Raw genomic sequence first — 20801 nt, forward strand, 5'->3', positions numbered from 1 at the left:
CAGCTAAAGCTAAGGAAGCTTTAGCTGAGGAAGCTAAAGAAAAGAAAAAAGACAAGAGAGCTGGGCAGCTTGTCCAAACAACCTTGATTCATCATCGTAGATCCTCGGTGCCAACTGTGTTGACGGCGCAGGAGGAGGAAGTTGAAACGCCTGCTACAGAAGAAATGGCAGCTGGAGGAACTGATCCAGTCTTGAAACAAATTTTGGAACAATTGGCTCTTTTGAATAAGAAGGTGGACGATCAGTCATCTAAAATTGATAGAGCTACATCCACTATCAGCAAGCTAACAGATCAGGTTTCGCAGCACACTCAGGCTATTGAGAAACTGCAAGGAGCTACGGCGGAGAACTACAAATTAGCTGCGGAAGCCAATCAAAAAGCTGAGCAAGCGTGCAAGAAGGTGGAAGAGATCAAAGGGGAAGTAAGACCTCTGAAAAGACAGGTAGGAGAACAGCAAGCCTACCTGTCAATGGTGGAACTGAAAAGTAAGGAATGTAATCTTAGGCTGAGGGCTGTCCCAGAGTTGGAACAGGGCAACCTAGAGAAATTCTTGACGGAGCTGTTTTCTAAATTTTGGGGGGTGGAAGAAGATAAAGATTTCAAGATTGTGACGGCCTTCAGACTGGGAAGATCGGTTAAGAAAGATAAGTCCAGAGACTGTTTGGTTTGTTTGAGAACAAGAGAGGAAAGAGACAAGATATTAGGCCAACACTTTAAAAAATCCCTGGAAGTCGAAGGCAAAAGGGCAGAAATTTATAGAGACATTCCTAAATATTTGTTGGACCTTAGAGCCACATACACAGACTTGGCCAAATTGTTAAGATACAACGCAATCCCTTATAGGTGGGAATTTCCTCAAGGTCTGTCATTCACCTATAAAGGAAAGAAGGTAAGAATTAAAACACCAGAAGACCACCAGAAGTTCCTACACGACAACGAGGAGGACCTCCAAAAGAGAGCCGTAGATTCTTGGCCTCCACCACCGGGATTACCACCAGGATCCATACCATCTGGAGGCGGCCCGGCACCACAGCTTCCGGAAAAGGACGACAAACTAGATACCCAACTGTGATACCCAAGAAGTAAACCGGGATGTCTCTACAGCTTCTTAGTTGGAATATAAATGGCAGGAATTCTCCAGAAAAACGCAGAAAAGTATTTCATATTTTGAAAAAAGAACAATTGGACATTATTTGCCTGCAAGAAACACATGTGACAAGACTCCATAGAAAAGTGCTAATCAACAAAAGGTTAGGCCAAGAATTTATTTCATCGGATAAAGTTAAGAAAAGAGGAGTGGTGATTTATGCAAAGGAGAACTTGTCCCCAAAATTTGTATTTAAAGACGAACAGGGCAGAATTTTGGCAATTGAAATCCAGACACAAGGTGAAAAGTTTTTAATTCTAGGAATCTACGCCCCAAATGATGGAAAATCGGAATTTTTTAAGAAGCTGCACGAGATTATGCTGGACTATTTGGACTATAACAACATTATCATGTTGGGAGATATGAACGGTGTCGCCTCAGTGAATATGGATAAGTCACAAAGTGCTAATATAACGAAAGATGGCAGGCTTCCAAAAACCTTTTTTGAAATGACTGACAATTTGGATTTGATCGACATATGGAGGATCAAGAACCCTCTAGGGAAAGAAGGAACTTTCTTTTCTGAGGCCCATATGACATGGACGCGAATCGACCAAATATGGATAACTAGAGGGCTGGCGCCTAAGACCAGAAAAGTGGAAATCTGCCCAAAAACCTGCTCCGACCACAACGCCTTGAGAATGGAATTGAGACTAAATACAACCGGATCGTTCAGATGGAGAATGAATGACGCCTTGTTAAGAGATCAGGAGATTGTTAAGAAGGCCCAAAAAGTTTTAAAGGACTATTTCGAAATAAACTTAAAGACAAATGTGGAAAAAAGAATAATTTGGGACGCAAGCAAAGCAGTGATAAGAGGGTTTCTAATACAACAGAACACGATTAAAAAAAGACTCTGGAATGAAAAGAAGGAGAAGATCTTGGAGAAAATAAGAGAAGGAGAGAGAAAACTGAGATCCAGGCCTAAATCAAAGGAAGTATTGAGAGAAGTGAAGTTTTTCCAGGCACAATACTCGAAACTGATAAATCAAGAGGTGGAATGGAAAATTAAACAAATGAAACAAAGATCCTTCGAATCTGCAAACAAATGTGGAAAATTGTTAGCCTGGCAGTTGAAAAAGAGACAAAAACTTAACACAGTTACAAATCTAGAGATTGAAGGGAGAATGGTTCAGAAACCCGATGAAATTAGAAGGTCCTTTCAGAGATATTTCAAAGAACTCTACTCTCAAAGGCCACAAAAAAGCTTAGAGGTGGACCAATTTGTTATAACTAATGGATTACAAAAAATACCCCAGGAAATGAGAGCAACCCTGAACTGTAATATTACAACCCAAGAAATTGAATGCGCCATTCAGAACCTCCAACTGGGCAAATCTCCGGGACCTGATGGGCTTACTTCCAAATATTATAAGGTACTGAAGGACTCATTGACACAACCATTGCTGGAAGTTTGTAACCAGATTATGGAGGGGAGGAAGGCACCGGAAACGTGGAAAGAAGCTTTCATCACGTTGATTCCAAAACTAGAATCTGAAAAAACTCAACTTAAAAACTACCGTCCTATCTCACTCCTAAATGTGGATTACAAAATTTTTGCAGACATTTTGGCAAGTAGGTTTAAGAAAGTTTTAAATGAAGTGATTCATAAGGACCAAGCAGGCTTTCTCCCTGGTAGGCATTTATTTGACAACACAAGAAACATCATTGACATTTTGGAGTTTTTACAGATTAATTCAAACACAAGAGCGGTGTTGATTTTTATTGATGCGGAGAAGGCCTTTGACAACATTTCTTGGCTGTTTATGAAGAAAAATTTGGAAAGGATGGGAGTAGGGCGGGGGTTTGAAAATGGAATAGAAGCAATTTATTCAGAACAAAAAGCCAAATTGATAGTAAACAACGTGGTGACAGAGGAGTTTAAAATTGAAAAAGGGACACGACAGGGGTGCCCTCTATCTCCTCTGTTGTTTATTTCAGTCCTGGAGGTGCTACTGAACATGATTAGAAACGACCGGTTGACACAGGGAATTGTGGTCGGAGAGAAACAATATAAACTGAAAGCTTTTGCAGACGACTTGGTATTAACATTACAGGAGCCAGCCTCTAGTACTAAAAGAGCGTTAGAATTAATTTCTGATTTTGGTCGGGTGGCGGGATTCAAGCTGAATAAACAAAAAACTAGTTTAGTTTTTTGTTCATTTAGTTCTAGCAAAAAACTTGACAACTACTGAAATAGAGGAGTTCAGAAAAGAAACAGAACTAAATGTGGTTAAAAAAGTAAAGTACCTAGGGGTGCACTTGACCTCCAAAAATTTGAACTTATTTAAGGATAACTATGAGAAATGTTGGTCAGAGATAAAAAGAGATCTGGAAACATGGTCAAGATTAAAACTTTCCTTGCTGGGCAGAATAGCTGCTATAAAGATGAATGTATTGCCGAAAATGCTATTTTTGTTTCAGTCCCTCCAGATCGTGGATAAGGTGGAATGTTTTGGAAAATGGCAGAGGGATTTATCTAAATTTGTCTGGCAGGGCAAAAAGCCCCGAATAAAGTTTAAAATACTAACAGATGCGAAAGAAAGAGGGGGGTTTGCCCTGCCGGACTTGAGGTTATATTATGAAGCTGCAGCCCTCTGCTGGTTGAAGGATTGGATTCTATTGGAGAACACCGACGTCCTTGACCTGGAGGGATTTGATAATGCTTTTGGGTGGCATGCATATTTGTGGTATGACAAGGTTAAAGTTCATAAATTGTTCAAAAACCATATTGTCAGAAGGGCAATTTTCATGGTCTGGTCAAAATATAAAGACTTATTGGAGAGTAAAACTCCGAGGTGGCTCTCACCGATGGAGGCCAAAGCACGTAAAAGACTCAATATGGAGGCCCACTGGCCTAAATATTGGGAAATAATTGAAAAAATTGGAGATAAATGGAGGTTACAGAGTATGGAAAAGTTAAAAAACAAGGTGCGAGATTGGTTGCATTATGCTCAAATCCAGGAAGTTTTTAAAGCAGACAAAAAAGTGGGCTTCCAGGAAGAAAAATCGAAACTAGAAACAGAGTTGCTTGAGCCAAAATCTAAGCTAATTTCGAGAATGTATAACTTGCTGCTTAAATGGAACACACAGGATGAGATTGTCAAATCCTCTATGATAAAGTGGGCACAGGATTTGGGGCATAACATTATGTTTGAAGACTGGGAAAGGTTATGGAACACCGGAATGAAATTCACGGCATGTACTGCCTTGAAGGAAAACATTATGAAAATGATATACCGGTGGTACATGACCCCAGTCAAGCTTGCAAAGATATATCACCTGTCCGATAATAAATGTTGGAAATGTAAGGAAGAGGAAGGGACATTCTTACACCTCTGGTGGACCTGCCCGAAAGTGAAGGCCTTCTGGGAAATGATACATAATGAACTAAAAAAGGTGCTGAGATTCACCTTACCTAAGAAACCGGAGGCCTTCCTTCTGGGCATGGTAGACCAGAGGATGGTAAAGAAAGATAGAACTTTCTTTATGTACGCTACTACAGCAGCGAGGATTCTGTTGGCAAAGCACTGGAAGACACAAAATCTACCCACATTGGAAGAATGGCAGACGCAGCTGATGGACTATATGGAATTGGCTGAAATGACTGGCAGAATTCGAGACTCGGGAGAAGAAGAAACGGAGGAAGTTTGGGAAAAATTTAAGGACTATTTGAAAAAGCATTATAAGTTGTATGAATGTTAAAAAATGCTCCTCTCTAGGAAGGTATAGCTTCAGTATCGGCAAATTTCTGAATTGATAAATAAGACACTATAAGACAGAAGTGAGGTAACGAAATATTTTTATTGTGTGGAAATTAAAAATTAATGCAATTCTATTGAAATGTTCACATCAGATAACACGATAAAATGGAAGATATATTGCTATGTATAAAACAAGTTAACAAATTGCTGAGGTTTTGGTTACACAGGGAATGCAGTGCCCGGGAGATGGGGGGAGTCTATTGGATTCATGGAAGTATGTATTTGAAAGTGGAAATTTGTTTATTAAAAACTTAATAAAATATTTATAAAAAAAAAAAAATAAATTACACAAATTTAAATTCTGATGGCTGAGCCCAGAATAAACCAGCAGTATTCCAGCTGAGCCAGGGTGCAGGATCAGAGAGTTTTAACAATCAATTCTCAGAGAGTTTTAACAATCAATCCTTTTCCCCAAGAAGCTCCAAGAATTGTAGCTCCATGAGAGGAATTGGGGTCTCATAGCAACCCGAAGAAGAAGAAGAAGAAGAAGAAGAAGAAGAAGAAGAAGAAGAAGAGGAGTTGTTTGGACTTGATATCCCACCTTTCACTCCCCTTAAGGAGTCTCAAAGCGGCTAAGAGTCTCGCACCTTTAACAATCTACAGTTTCCAGCAGGGAACTGTCCTGCCCATGAGGCGGACTAAGGCAGCCGCTTCGGGCAGTGAAATATCAAGTGGTGGCACTCCCACCACAAGAGAAGTGAGAAGTGGTGGCTTCTGGTGAGATCCTCTGCAGCATGATTGCACCCCATAAGATCTCCCCAGAACTTGGAACTCACGGCTGCAGAGGTAAGCAAAGCATCTTTTGAGGTGGTGACAGCAGCAGCACATTCCAGTTTCACCTCAGGTAGTGAAGCAAGACAGGCTGCCCCAGTTCCCAGGACTGTTTGGGGGAAGCCATGACTGCTTAAAGTGGTATCATAGTACTTTAAATGTACAGTCGTACCTTGAAAGCCAAATGCCTTGCGAGTCAAACGTTTTGGCTCCCGAACGCTGCAAACCTGGAAGTGAGTGTTCCCATTTGCGAATGTTCTTTGGAACCTGAACATCCGACACGGCTTCTGTGACTTCCGATTAGCTGCAGGAGTTGCCTGCAGCCAATCAGAAGCCGCACCTTGGTTTCCAAACGTTTTGGAAGTCAAACAGACTTACGGAATGGATTCTGTTCGACTTCTGAGGTACCACTGCACAGTCGTACCTCTGCTTACATATCCCTCTGGTTACATAAACTTTGGGATACATAAGCAGCAAACCCGGAAGTAGAAGAAGAAGAGTTTGGATTTGATATCCCGCCTTTCACTCCCCTTCAGGAGTCTCAAAGCGGCTAACATTCCCCTTTCCCTTCCTCCCCCACAACAAACACTCTGTGAGGTGAGTGGGGCTGAGAGACTTCAAAGAAGTGTGACTGGCCCAAGGTCACCCAGCAGCTGCAGGTGGAGGAGCCGGAACGCGAACCCGGTTCCCCAGATTACGAGACTACCACTCTTAACCACTACACCATATTTCCGGGTTTTTACCACACGCGCATGCGCAGAAATGGTACCTCCACTTGTGGAAACCTCAGGATCCGACCAGAGCTCCGGAGTGGATCCCGTCCGCAATCGGAGGTACCATTGTAATGTGAAAACGAGGCTTTCTTAGGCTAAATATACACCATACGTTTACAGTAATATTATACCACTCGAACAGTCATGGGTTTCCCCAGATAATGGGCAAACCATAGCTTGTTATGGGTGCTGTCCGGAGAGCCCCATTGCCCCCGCTACAGAGGCACAATACCCAGCGTTCCCTGGGAAGAAGACTGACCGTTATGTAACTTTGCAAACTGTTAACTCTGCAAAGGGAATAACTGCAACACTCAGCATCCTTAAACTACACTTCCCAGGGTTCTTTGAGGGAAGGAGCCATGCTGAAGAACAGCGCTTTCAATGTGGCCCTGCCACTACGTCAACAGGTTCTTTCTGACCACTAAGCTCTTTTCAGGAAAACTTCCAGCACCACCGGTTCCTTTATAATGTAGTTATGCAAATGGTTCTTGCATCATCACCCAATCCATTTCTGCAACAAGCAGGAAGGGGTGGGGTGGGAGAGAGCGAGCAAAACAGGAGACCTGGCACACAAACGGACGCACTGCAGCAGGCCAAGAGTTGCCAGCGAGCCAGAGAAATACGTGTAGTCTTTGTTCTATATTAGAAAGCTGTCCTTGTCTCGAAAGGCAGGCAGCGACTCTCATGTCCAAATGTGCCTGCACACACACACACACAGGGCCAGGATTTCAAGGCCTGCTGCATCATTGCAACACTTTCAGAAGTCAGCAGTGGTGACGCAGGCGGATAATCATGTGTGACAGTCACCAGGCAGCATGCAGAAGGGAGAATTTGGATTATAATATTCTTGCCTGTATTGTGAAGTGAGAGCAAAAAGGAGACAGCAATCTGGCTGGGGCGGTCTCACCTTCACAATACACATTGAAAGAACTACAATACCGTTTTAAATAGTCACAGCTTCCCCCTAAAGCACCCAGGAGTTTGCTCTTAAAGGTAAAGGTACCCTTGACCGTTAGGTCCAGTCGCAGACGACTCTGGGGTTGCGCGCTCATCTTGCTCTATAGGCCAAGGGAGCCGGCGTTTGTCTGCAGACACCTTCTGGGTCATGTGGCCAGCATGACTTAAGCCGCTTCTGGCAAACCAGAGCAGCGCATGGAAACGCCGTTTACCTTCCCGCCAGAGCAGTACCTATTTATCCACTTGCACTCTGACATGCTTTCAAACTGCTAGGTGGGCAGGAGTTGGGACCGAACAACGGGAGCTCACCCTGTCGCGGGGATTCGAACCGCCGACCTTCTGATCAGCAAGCCCTAGGCTCTGTGGTTTAGACCACAGTGCCACCCTCTTACAGAGTTACAATTCCCCGAGTGGTTTAACGGTGGTTTCCCTATTCCCTGGGAACTTGGGGAACAGGAATCTCCTAACAAGCCTTAGCACCCTTAACAGCTAACCAGATCCTTTGGTGGAAGGTTAAAGTGGTATCAAAGTGATTTAAATATCAGGTGTGGATGTGGCCTTAATCTTCCAGGAGATCTGGAATCTCCCCCACCTCTGCAAGGTTGAAGGGGGGGGGAATGCCTTGCCTTTGGTTTAGACCAGTGGTGGCCAAACTCGGCCCTCCAGATGTTTTGAGACTACAACTCCCATTATCCCTAGCTAACAGGACCAGTGGTCAGGGATGATAGGAATTGTAGTCCCAAAACATATGGAGGGCTGAGTTTGGCGCCACCACTGGTTTAGACCCAAGAGTTTTAGGGCCAACTAGTTTACAATCCCAAGCAGCTGGCAAACTCTCCTTCAAGAGAGGTATCTAAGCAGAGTCATAATGGCCACCTAGCAGAGATGTTGTAAAAGTGGGCTTTCTGCATCAGCTGGGGGAGGGGGTGGCTAGGTTATTTTTGAAGCCTATTGATTCCAGATTATTAAGACCAAGGTTGTGTACACTTTAAAGCACATCCAAAGCACATTCTTTCCCTCAAAGAATTCTGGACGTGGTAGTTTATCCCTCAGAGAGTTCAAATTCCCAGCAGCCCTTAACTAGCTACAGAGCGCAGAATTCTTTGAGGAAAACCATGTGCTTCAAATGTGCTTTAAAGGCATAGTATCTATGCAGCACAACTATGATTCTAGATTACCATATTTTTCGCTCTATAAGACGCACCAGACCACAAGACGCACCTAGTTTTTGGAGGAGGAAAACAAGAAAAAAAAATATTCTGAATCTCAGAAGCCAGAACAGCAAGAGGGATCGCTGTGCAGTGAAAACAGCAATCCCTCTTGCTGTTCAGGCTTCTAGGATAGCTGCGCAGCCTGCATTCGCTCCATAAGACGCACACACATTCCCCCTTACTTTTTAAGAGGGAAAAAGTGAGTTATAGAGCTAAAAATACGGTATAAAGACATAAAGAAGGTGATTCTATCAGTCTTCCCCCTTTGACAGCGATATGGTATTTCTGAAAGCAAAATAAATATTATCTGGAATAATAGAATTTTAAACAGCCACAAGCACTGTTTTTTGTGTTCTCAGAAACTTGCTCTTTTCAAATTCAATTTATGCATTATTTTAATTCATTGCTGAAGGAACAATTGCTCTCCCACACCTGTTATTTGACAGGTTGACCCTGAGGCTACGGTAGAGCAGAGTTGATAATCTTAAACCAACTTACCAGGGCTGCAGGTTTTAACTGATTTACATTTGACAAGTTACTTAAATAACACTGTAATTGACTAATGTGTTATTGCTCACCTGCTGTACTGTACTCTACAGCCGTGCTTTGGCAGTCGAACGGAATCCGTTACAGAAGTCCGTTCGACTTCCAAAACATTTGAAAACCAAATTGCGGCTTCTGATTGGCTGAAGGAAACTCCTGCAGCCAATCAGAAGCCGCAGAACCCCCACCAGAAATTAGGGTTCCAAAAGAACGTTCGCAAACCAAAACAACCACTTCTGGGTTTGCTGCGTTCGGGAGCCAAAACGTCTGAGTTCTTGGGCGTTCAGGATCCAAGGTACGACTATACAATGTTTTACAATGTTTTTAAGAACAGTTATCATTTTTAAAGTGTATACTTTTGTGGGTAAAACTGTTCTGGGATAATATATGATGAAGTGTGGTTTAGAAATTGAATAAATAAATAGGCAGAGTCCATTTCAGTTAGCGAGGCCAGATTTGAATCAGCCAATCCGAATGTAAAGGGCACATTGGTTCATTTTTTAAAAACCTCTTTTGGTTCTTGTGCTTTATTATCTTAGGGAAGGACGGCAAAAAGATTAAAGGCGCAATTTTAACAAATAATGGCAAGGTTGGTTGGTTGGTTTATTAAATTGTAAATGATCTCAAGAAGAGAGCTAATGTCTCCTTAAAAGCAAAATAAGCAGAAATATATCCATAGCCTATACGCTGTCACCCTTATGAAGAAGCTGCATCACAGAAGGAGCAGCATCTATGGCAACTGAGCTCTCGGAAGATCTGTTTCCTCCTGGGAGTTCTCGTTTTGAGTAAACAAACCATGAGCAAGGAAAACATGTCATACAACAACCCCGCTGGCAGCAATCGTGCTTAATAAATAAACTCTGCTAAAGACCAAGAGGGATGCGGGTGGCGCTGTGGGTAAAAGCCTCAGTGCCTAGGACTTGCCGATCGAAAGGTCGGCGGTTCGAATCCCTGGAGTGCGCTCCCGTCACTCGGTCCCAGCGCCTGCCAACCTAGCAGTTCGAAAGCACGGCAAAGTGCAAGTAGATAAATAGGGACCGCTTACTAGCGGGAAGGTAAACGGCGTTCCGTGTGCTGCGCTGGCTCGCCAGATGCAGCTTGTCACACTGGCCACGTGACCCGGAAGTGTCTGCAGACAGCGCTGGCTCCCAGCCTCTAGAGTGAGATGAGCGCACAACCCTAGAGTCTGGCAAGACTGGCCCGTACGGGCAGGGGTACCTTTACCTTCAAAGACCAAGAGTCCTCTAATGCGCTCCACTCCATGCTAAAGGTCCTTTTCCGTCAGGGATGGGAAACCCGTGGTCTTCCCAAGATGTTGCGGGGTTGCACCGCCCATCATCCCTAACCGCTAGCCACGCTTAGCTGGGGCTGATGGTCTCCAGCAACATTGGAGAGCCACGCACTTCTCTATGTCTTAAACTTGGATCATGTGGAAATGTTTCCATGTGATACCACATTTCAGCAGTGCGTTCTGCAGGGTCAGTGAATATGTCCCCTGTCCTCGTCTTGGGCGATGGCTGCTTCTTAGCATCAGTTCCCACTGGCCACATGCGTCACTGGAATGGAAACTTCCCTATATATACATGAGGATATGTTTACCAGCACCACGTGCTCATGCTAGTGAGATGAAGGCCACACCGCAAGTAAAATGCATGAGAAAGGTCAGACTCCTATTTAAAACTTCATGCGCACTTAAAGCAGTCTCTCCTCACTTGGTGACTTCCAGATGTTACCAGTCCAATCGGTCCTAACCAGAAGGTCGTTCGTTGGGTCACAGATAATGGGGGGTTGTGATCCCAAAAATACCCAGTTGGGTACCAGGTACCCAATTTTTAAAATTTGAGGGTGCACAATTAAAAAAAACCTAGCGACCACATTCACACTACACAAGAGGACAAAAGCTGGCTGGCAGTTCTAGCCCAGAGCATGTTGCAAGAAAGAACATAGACAGGTGGTTTCTGGCTGAGGGCAGGCTGAAGTCAGAGGGACATAGTCCTGTCCGCTCGAACAGACCAGCCTCCACTGGCTGGCAGGAAGTGGCTGTCTGGTGTCTTAAGCAGAGAAGGGTTTTCCTCCAGATTCTCTTAACTGAAGATGCTAGCGATTGATGCCAGGGGCCTTCTACATGCAAGTACTGTGGTACCTCAGGTTAAGTATTTAATTTGTTCCGGAGGTCCGTACTTAACCTGAAACTGTTCTTAACCTGAAGCACCACTTTAGCTAATGGGGCCTCCTGCTGCTGCCGCACAGCCAGAGCACGACTTCTGTTCTCACCCTGAAGCAAAGTTCTTAGCCAGAGGCACTGTTTCTGGGTTAGTGGAGTATTTAACCTGAAGCGTATGTAACCTGAGGTACCACTGTATTTCCTGTGCTCTAGAGCCATGGTTCCCCCTCTCTACAAGGCATCTGAGGAGGAAAACCACAAGCTTCCGACACATTCAACGCAGTACGCCAACCAAACAAGAGGTTGTTTCCTCCCTCAAACTACTATCTGATCCTCGCAGAGCATAATCAGTATGGCAGAAGAACCGTTTCCTTGTAGGAACTCATTCTGGTCTGTATCCAGGGAACAGCCGAATCGCAAGATGAGGGATGGACCTGGACCCCAGAGGCTCACTGCGCAGTTGGCTCATCTCTGAGGAAGCTCCCCTCAGGGAAGAAGAGAAACCTGAAAACAAGAGAGTTGTTCCATCTCCCTGATACGATCAACACAAACACACACTTTTTTTTAAAAAAGAAAGATACTCCTGCCAGAATACCTTAAAGCACAACCCAACAGTCTGATTTTATTTATTTATTTGCACATTCTGACAACGCATATATTGCAGAATTGCAATCATCTCCAAGTTGCGTGGGAGAAGCTCAATACAATGCAATTAAAACTCAGTTGAAATTATAAAATCAGAATTCATCTACAGTGCCCGCTGGAATAAAACAATTCTTTAGTAAGTACCTAAGGTGACCTCAGCTGGAAGGGAGTTTCACAAAATTGGGCCTACAGTACTGAACACACAGCTCCTGTTGGATATCAGGCACGCATCTGAGCCATGGGAGACCATTAACAGCAACTTTCTCCAGTATTTCAGTGACTAGGCAGGGATATAAAGGATCAGGTGGATTTGAAGGGCCTTCTTACCCAACTGACAGCCTTCATCCTATACAAACAGCAGTGTAACAGCTACAGTAAGTAGGTGAACTTCAAAGCAAGTTCAAATCTTAACCAATGGGAGTTGTACTCTTAATGCATCTGCGAGGCACCAGGTCGTGGACAGATTGGTGTAAATGCTAAGCAGAAAATAGCAAATTCTGGTGGTTGAGTGCCTGTCAGTTCAGAAGGAAAATGGGAACACCCAAAATTAAAAATAATGTTCACATATTGAGGGACTTCCCCAGTACATAGATAAAATTAATTGCCTCCCCACAGCTGCCAAGCCCAGCCTTGTGATTAGTACCTACACAAAGGCAGTATTATTAGGAACTTCACAAAAATGCTAGAATGAACTCAGCTGCCATTTCATTGGAGAAGCAATTCAGACATCCATAGAAGAGCCATAGGACTTTATCGAGAAGTGAACGGTCTTGCTACCCAGGGAAGAAGTCCTTCTATTTTCTCCAGCATGCTTTCTGATCAAACACAGTCCTCCTATCACTTTGACAGATGGGATATCACACACCTCTTTTTAGTATTAAGAGATACTTGGCATGGGGGGAGGGGGAGGGAATTGAATACGTTTCCTTTTAAAGGCAAACGTACCTAATTTAAACTTTCCAAAACAAAATGCAAAACAAAAGCTGTCCTTTGAAACGTGCACTTCTCCAAATTTTGCAGTGCAGTTCTGCAGCCAAGTACAAAAATGCACGTACTAGGGTAAAAAAAAAAATGAGTTAAAATGCATATAATACTGGAAATAACACAGAGCCTAGGGCTTGCCAATCAGAAGGTCGGTGGTTCGAATCCCCGTGACGGGGTGAGCTCCCGTTGCTCAGTCCCTGCTCCTGCCAACCTAGCAGTTCGAAAGCACGTCAAAGTGCAAGTAGATAAATAGGTACCGCTCCGGCGGGAAGGTAAACACTGTTCTGGTGCTGCTCTGGTTAAGCAAGATGAATGCCGCAACCCCAGATTCGGCCACGACTGGACCTAACGGTCAGGGGTCCCTTTACCTTTACCTTAAAAAATAAACATAACTATTTTCACTGTACATTGCCCTGAGATGACTGTGTAGTAGAAGAAGACGAATTATTGGTAAGGCTGATAACATTATGCACTGTTTTCGGGGGCAAATCACTTCGTAAAAATGCATAGAATAGGCAAAAACGCGTGCAAATGTGAATATCCAGAGAAACTCACTGAGGAATTTTCACAAGGATTTAAGAGAACCTGAGAGAAATAAAAATTGACACATATGCCCATCCCTGGAGAGCACTGCATAGGATGTTACCATAACTACCCCAGAATTCTGTTTTCTTTTTTTAATCAAACACCTGCGAAATGTCTATTGTTCTGTTTCATTGGTCTGTACAACTTGCTCACCCAAGAGAAATGTTCTTCCCACATTTACAACGATGTGATTAGCTGTTCTGCCCTGCTCATTCTGTCCTCTGTTTCAGAGACCAAACAAACAGTGGATCACTTGAGCACTTTCGTTTCTTTTCCCAGGCTTTCATTGCTACAACAACAATAATAATATATTTTGGCTAAGTATTCAAATAAGCCGCTTGTATGGTCTACATCTGTTCTGGAAGAGCAGATGTGTCCGGCGGGGATCAAAGGTTTGAGATTAAGCCATTCTCTGCACCAAACTTCCATGTATACTGCATCTCTCTCTCAGCATTTTACTTACGATCAAATCTTGGCTTAATAAGCCAAGACAGGAACAAGCCTTTTGCCCATATATGGACCCCAGTGTTTATTCCTTTTTTTTGGTGACCCAGCAAAGAATTCAGTTAAGTATTGATCAAACCAGGAAACCATGGTTAGTAACTTCAGAATAAGTCAGAATATTAAACCTTCAAGGCATGATTTAAGATGGTGGGATGTTCTGTAAAAGGTAAAGGTAAAGGGACCCCTGACCATTAGGTCCAGTCGTGGCCGACTCTGGGGTTGCGGCGCTCATCTCACTTTATTGGCCGAGGGAGCTAGCGTACAGCTTCCGGGTCATGTGGCCAGCATGACTAAGCCGCTTCTGGCGAACCAGAGCAGCGCACGGAAACGCCTTTTTCCTTCGCGCCAGAGCAGTACCTATTTATCTACTTGCACTGGTGTGCTTTCGAACTGCTAGGTGGGCAGGAGCAGGGACTGAGCAACGGGAGCTCACTCCGTCGCAGGGATTCGAACCCTCGACCTTCTGATTGGCAAGTCCTAGGCTTTGTGGTTTAACCCACAGCACCACCCGTGCCCCTTGGAATGTTCTGAACCAAATACGGTTTCCTGATTCAGCCCAAATGGGAAGCTATAGTTGATGGAAGGCTACCTGGTTTCTTCATCAGCACATGCAAAAAGACTACGTTCATGAGCAAAATCAGCATGGCCGCTATGGAAGAGTTCAGGATGACATGTATGTATCTGAATATTGATATACTACATGGATAAGGCAGAAAAGTTGCATAATAGGGATGGGGAAACTGTAACCCTCCAGATGTATTTGATTTTATTTATACTTTCAAATTTTAAATATTACAATCTACTAATATAGAATATGAAACAAAATCTAAAAAGTGAAAAAGGAGAATGAGAAAAATTGAGAAACGAGACTCTCCGTAATGATAGTGTGTCAAATTAATAAGCTATTTTATCTATGTAACTCTGAATGGAACGAAAAAGGCTCCTCTTTCACATTAACGTTGGTTTGCTAGTTATATTTAATGCTGTGACAGATGTATGTCCGTGTTACCACCATAACATCCCCTAAAGTTTTCCTCAGCCATTCTGTAATTGTTGGGGGATATTTACTTTCCCATTGCTGAACTATACAAACTTTTGCTGTTGTCAGGAGTTGCTAACCTTTGAAGACTGAACATTTAAAACTTCAGATTGAAGCGCACAGAGAAGAATTGTTTTGGCGTTTCTGGATAATGTGCAACCTGTCGTTTTCTGCATTTCATTCAAAACTGCAGCCCAGAAACGTTTTATTTTTATTTATTTATTTTTATGCAGTTCCATTATATATGCATAAAACCTGCTTTTACATCTCCAGAAATGCATATTTTGGCTGTTAATTTTGCTCAACCTATGAAGTGTTAGATAACACTCCAAGGTTACTTTAAAGACATTTTCTTTCTTAAAAATCTCTTTTTTTTAATGGAGCACATAAAATAGCAAAGCTATAATTGCAAAAGTATCATTGCAAAGGAACTATTTTGAGAATACTTTCCGCATGTTCAAAATCGGAGGAGGAAAAGGAAATCTCAGTGCCCTGTGTGTGTTTTTTTTCTATGAAACAGAAGCAGAAGAAAAAAAGGACAAGATTTTGTGTTTAAAAACAAAGGCAAACACAAGTGTGGATCTTTCTTTAAAAAAAAAAAAACCTAACAGAAAAAGAAATGACTCTATTCAACATTTAAAGCTGTCAGTTTTCCCATGGTGAGCAGAGATCTAACCGTTCACTGCTGAACACCTACTTTATTTACTTAGCTACGCTGCATTTAACCACATGTTCTAATTTCTGAATGTATCTTGTTTTGAGCGCAGCTCCCTGAAACACTGCCCTAGCAGAAGGTGGGGGACGCCCCCTCAAAAACAGGAAATTTGATGACATCGTAGGGTGAGCAGACGTCAGCATGATATAAACAGCTTCCTAAGAGCAACAGACTCGAGGAACCAGCATGGTTACTGTGGGGCATTTGCTGGGTTTGGTGTGAAAGTCAACTTCTGTCGCGGAGTGGGGCAACTTAGGTCCAGACAGCAAATGCAGCCATCTAGAGCTCTCTAGATGGGAATTTCCCCCACGTTACACACTCCTCATTAGTACCGTATTTTTCGCTCTATAAGACGCAACAGACCATAAGACGCACCTAGTTATTGGAGGAGGAAAACAAGAAAAAAAATATTCTGAATCTCAGAAGCCAGAACAACAAGAGGGATCGCTGTGCAGCGAACTCTCTTGCTGTTCTGGCTTCTGGGATAGCTGCGCAGCCTGCATTCGCTCCACAAGACGCACACACATTTCCCCTTACTTAAAAAGGAGGGGGAAAGTGAGTCTTATAGAGCAAAAAATACGGTATTTCAAAAAGTGAAAACCCGGACACAAAGGTTGCTGCCACAAAATCTCCAAAAAATGAAGTTTTTGAGCTAAATTCGCTAAAAAATCAACAGTTCCGAAATGGGTTGCCATTGCCCGGGTTTCCCCAGACATTTTTGGAAATTCCAGCTGGGCGCTACTTCTGATAAACAAATCCTGGATATGTCCAAAAAATCAAGGAGGTATGGCAGCCCTACTCATTAGCCTTCTTTTGGACCACTTTGAATGCTTTCACATGGTTGGAATTGGTCCTCAAACTCTGATAACGCTTCTTGCCTGTGGTGGACCTACATTTTTGAGGCTCTGATGAAGCTTGAACTGCCATGGGAGGTCCTTCACAACCAGCAATGAGGTTTGGGTAACCATTGCTATCTTCTTCAGTAGTGTTGTTTACAACAGCCTTTACAACATCTGTGCAACTGACTCTCAAACTTTGGGATTGTTGAAATATATAGGGGGGAAATTAATCAATTTGAGACGTAATTGGATCTACTACAGGCACACACCCCCAAAACCTGGCCCTCCAGATGTTTTGGGACTACAATCCCTGACCACTGGTCCTGTTAGCTAGGGATGATGGGATTTGTAGTCCGAAAACATCTGGAGGGCTCAGCTTGAGGGTGCCTGGTCTACTAGATTCAAATTTTCAAAGCAATGTGGTCTAAAGTTGCTTCAGAAGCCAAACCTTCATTAGTTTCATAGTAGATCCACCTCTGCTTCTTGCTGGCCTTGGATGGAGAAGGAAGAGGGATTCCTGAGTGTGGAAAAAAAGTCACCAACTATGCAAAAATGACCTCCAATGCTCCGCTCATCTTTGATTCTGGCTCTGCTCAACCCTGGCAGTGGTGAGTCCCTGAGCGAATGTGAGGAAGATCAGACTGCATATTTTCAACTCAACACTCAACCTTATGAGGTACAGTGGTACCTCAGGTTAAGTACTTAATTCGTTCCGGAGGTCCGTTCTTAACCTGAAAGTGTTCTTAACCTGAAGCACCCCTTTAGCTAATGGGGCTTCCTGCTGATGCCGCGCCGCTGGAGCATGATTTCTGTTCTCATCCTGAAGCAAAGTTCTTAACCCGAGGTACTATTTCTGGGTTAGCGGAGTCTGTAACCTGAAGCGTATGTAACCTGAATAATAATAATAATAATAATAATAATAATAATAATAATAATAAATTTTATTTATATCCCGCCCTCCCCAGCCGAAGCCGGGCTCACAACAACAATAAAATAGTACAGCATTCCAAAATCATTCATTATAAAATTAACTCAAATCAAACTGATAGCAACCACTGGGCCAGAGCTCTGCGAAGATTGCCAAAGGAAGGCGTCAGGCTGTGCCCTGACCAAAGGCCTGGTGGAACAGCTCTTCTTGCAGGCCCTGCGGAAAGATGTCAAGTCTCGCAGGGCCCTATTCTCTTGTGACAGAGCGTTCCACAGCTGAAAAAGCCCTGGCTCTAGTTGAGGCCAGCCTAACCTCTCTGTGGCCTGGGACCTCCAAGATGTTTTTATTTGAAGACCGTAAGTTCCTCTGTGGGACATACCAGGAGAGGCGGTCCCATAGGTACCTAGGCCGTATAGGGCTTTAAAGGTATGTAAGCGTGTGTAACCCGAGGTACCACTGAAGAATATTATGCAGACATCTAAATGGAAAGAAAAACACTCAGAGAGAGGGCAAATACTTTCCCCAATGCTTCTACAATATGAGTTAGAGCTTTTGTGAGCTCTTTTGAGATCTGCTTATTCTCCACTATCACCACTAAAAACCCATTGCATGGAGTTGGACAAGATGACGCGTGGCGTCCCTTTCAACTCTATAATTCTGTGATTCTATGAACTCCAGCCAAGTTCATAATAGTGGTCCAGGAAGTGGGACCAATTAAGTATTGCATCCTTTGTTGCACGTACAGTGGAATAATCTGCACATACCAATCTACAGTGGTACCTCGGGTTAAGTACTTAATTCGTTCCGGAGGTCCGTACTTAACCTGAATCTGTTCTTAACCTGAAGCACCACTTTAGCTAATGGGGCCTCCTGCTGCCGCTGTGCCACTGGAGCACGATTTCTGTTCTGATCCTGAAGCAAAGTTCTTAATCCGAAGCACTATTTCTAGGCTAGTGGAGTGTGTAACCTGAAGCGTTTGTAAACTGAAGCGTATGTAACCTGAGGTACCACTGTACATTTGAGTTTTTACAGGTTGAGGGTTCTTTTCATGACTGCTGTTGCAAAACACTTAGGACTCAGCCATCCTTGCTGATTTACTGCAAATTCAAGATTCAGATTCTAGACCCGAACATAGGAAGCTGCCTTACGCTGTCAGAAATGTGGTCCATCCACCTCAGTATTGTATCCAAAACAAATTGCAGATGGCTGCAGAAATGTGGAGAACTGAATTTAAGAATGGAAAGACAAGAAATGGCAGGAAACCGAAACTGACAGGTTTGATCATCTTTATGGCCAGCCCCACAACCCATCAGCTGAAGTCCAACCTTTTAGAGCATGCTCCAAAATTTCCGCTTCAGAAGCAAATGCATGTTGCAAAGAAATATTTTTCCAATGTGAAAAGAACGAGGGGTGGGAGAGAGCTCAGCCTGCTAGGATTAGCTGCACCTACCATATGTTTCCCCACAAAGAGGAGTGTGTTGCTCGTGCAATTTCATCACAGTGGCCATCTTTGTTTCCACAGAGATTGTGACATATGGCTGTAGACTCTTAAATTAGAAGACTCCCTTTAAAAAACAACAACCCCAGCACTGATCTTTTTGTAGAAATGAATAGTGTATTCAAAGTGAAGAAAGCTCCTGTTATGGACCTACCCATTTTTTATCTATATATGTCATTTCCTTTTATTGCTTTTGTATAATTTTAAAGAAGAGGGTCATCCAGCGAGAATGTGTGTCTAAAATAGCTGAGGAATGATTTCATTTTTTACAAAAGGGATAGATCTATTAGATGATGTTGTTGTTATTTATGATCATTATGGTAAATTAGTAGCAATATGGTAGAATACATAGTATTATTATTATTAATGGATCTCCAAATAAGCCACAGAGTGGACCCACTGTCTCTGATTGCAGCAAGTCTACTCTGAGGATGATGAATACGGGATGTCACCTAATTACATAAACCAGTAATTCCCAGAATTACTGGGAATTCTAGGGATAGAGCTACCCAAGTTGTATAGAAATTTATTTATGTACGCAACTACAGCGGCAAGAATGTTACTTGCCCCATGTTAATACAGCGGCAGCGGGAGGCCCCTTTAGCTAAAGTGGTGCTTCAGGTTAAGAAGAGTTTCAGGTTAAGAACGGACCTCCGGAACGAATTAAGTACTTAACCCGAGGTACCACTGTATATATATTTGACTAAATCCCATGGAAAGCGATGAAGAGATTAAGTAGCAACCGCAAACTTCAGTCCATTGTTTTCAAAGGGACTAAATTCAGATTGATTAGATTAGATGGGGCAGAGGGTGCGTGCAAAAAAAGAAATGCTACTTATACTGCAGGATTTGTTTTTAATCCACCTGGCAGATGTGCAAATGTAGGGTATTGTATAATCAATCAAGATAATAATGTATTTATTTAGGAACCCAGTTTTCCAGTACAGCAAGGAACATCTTCAATTTGATGAGAGTTTTTTAGATAATGTCATGGTCCTAGCCAGGATTTTTGTTAAGGGAGGGCAGGCCTTTGTTAGGGGGACAGAAACTCAGATTTGTATTGATTTGAGGGGGGGGCAGCTGCCCCTTCCTGCCCCCCCAGCTATGCCCATGTGTTGATTATAGTTTCCAAAGCGACTTAGAATCATAGAATCATAGAGTTGGAAGAGACCACAAGGGCCATCGAGTCCAACCCCCTGCCAAGCAGGAAACACCATCAGAGCACTCCTGACATATGGTTGTCAAGCCTCTGCTTAAAGACCTCCAAAGAAGGAGACTCCACCACACTCCTCGGCAGCAAATTCCACTGTCGAACAGCTCTTACTGTTAGGAAGTTCTTCCTAATGTTTAGGTGGAATCTTCTTTCTTGTAGTTTGGATCGTGTCCGCTTCTCTGGAGCAGCAGAAAACAACTTTCTCCCTCCTCTATGTGACATCCTTTTATATATTTGAACATGGCTATCATATCACCCCTTAACCTCCTCTTCTCCAGGCTAAACATGCCCAGCTCCCTTAGCCGTTCCTCATAGGGCATCGTTTCCAGGCCTTTGACCATTTTGGTTGCCCTCCTCTGGACACGTTCCAGTTTGTCAGTGTCCTTCTTGAACTGTGGTGCCCAGAACTGGACACAATACTCCAGGTGAGGTCTGACCAGAGCAGAATACAGTGGCACTATTACTTCCCTTGATCTAGATGCTATACTCCTATTGATGCAGCCCAGAATTGCATTGGCTT

The 20801-nt window shown here is 43.3% G+C and overlaps 1 protein-coding gene across 4 annotated transcripts in view; it reads right to left on the reverse strand.

The window, feature by feature from the left end:
* PDE8A (phosphodiesterase 8A) overlaps positions 1-20801 on the reverse strand; it is a 173331-nt gene that overhangs the window by 50175 nt on the left and 102355 nt on the right. The window contains exon 1 of one of the 4 annotated variants that reach the window (XM_081888517.1): positions 9203-9223. The exons of the other annotated variants lie outside the window; for them this stretch is intronic. The gene's annotated coding sequence lies outside the window, so the exon portion shown is untranslated. Of the gene's footprint in view, positions 1-9202; positions 9224-20801 lie in introns of those variants that run through there. 4 annotated transcript variants of the gene reach the window in all.

Source organism: Podarcis melisellensis, assembly GCF_964234715.1.
Source record: "Podarcis melisellensis genome assembly, chromosome: 14".
NCBI classification, from domain to species: Eukaryota; Metazoa; Chordata; class Lepidosauria; order Squamata; family Lacertidae; genus Podarcis; species Podarcis melisellensis.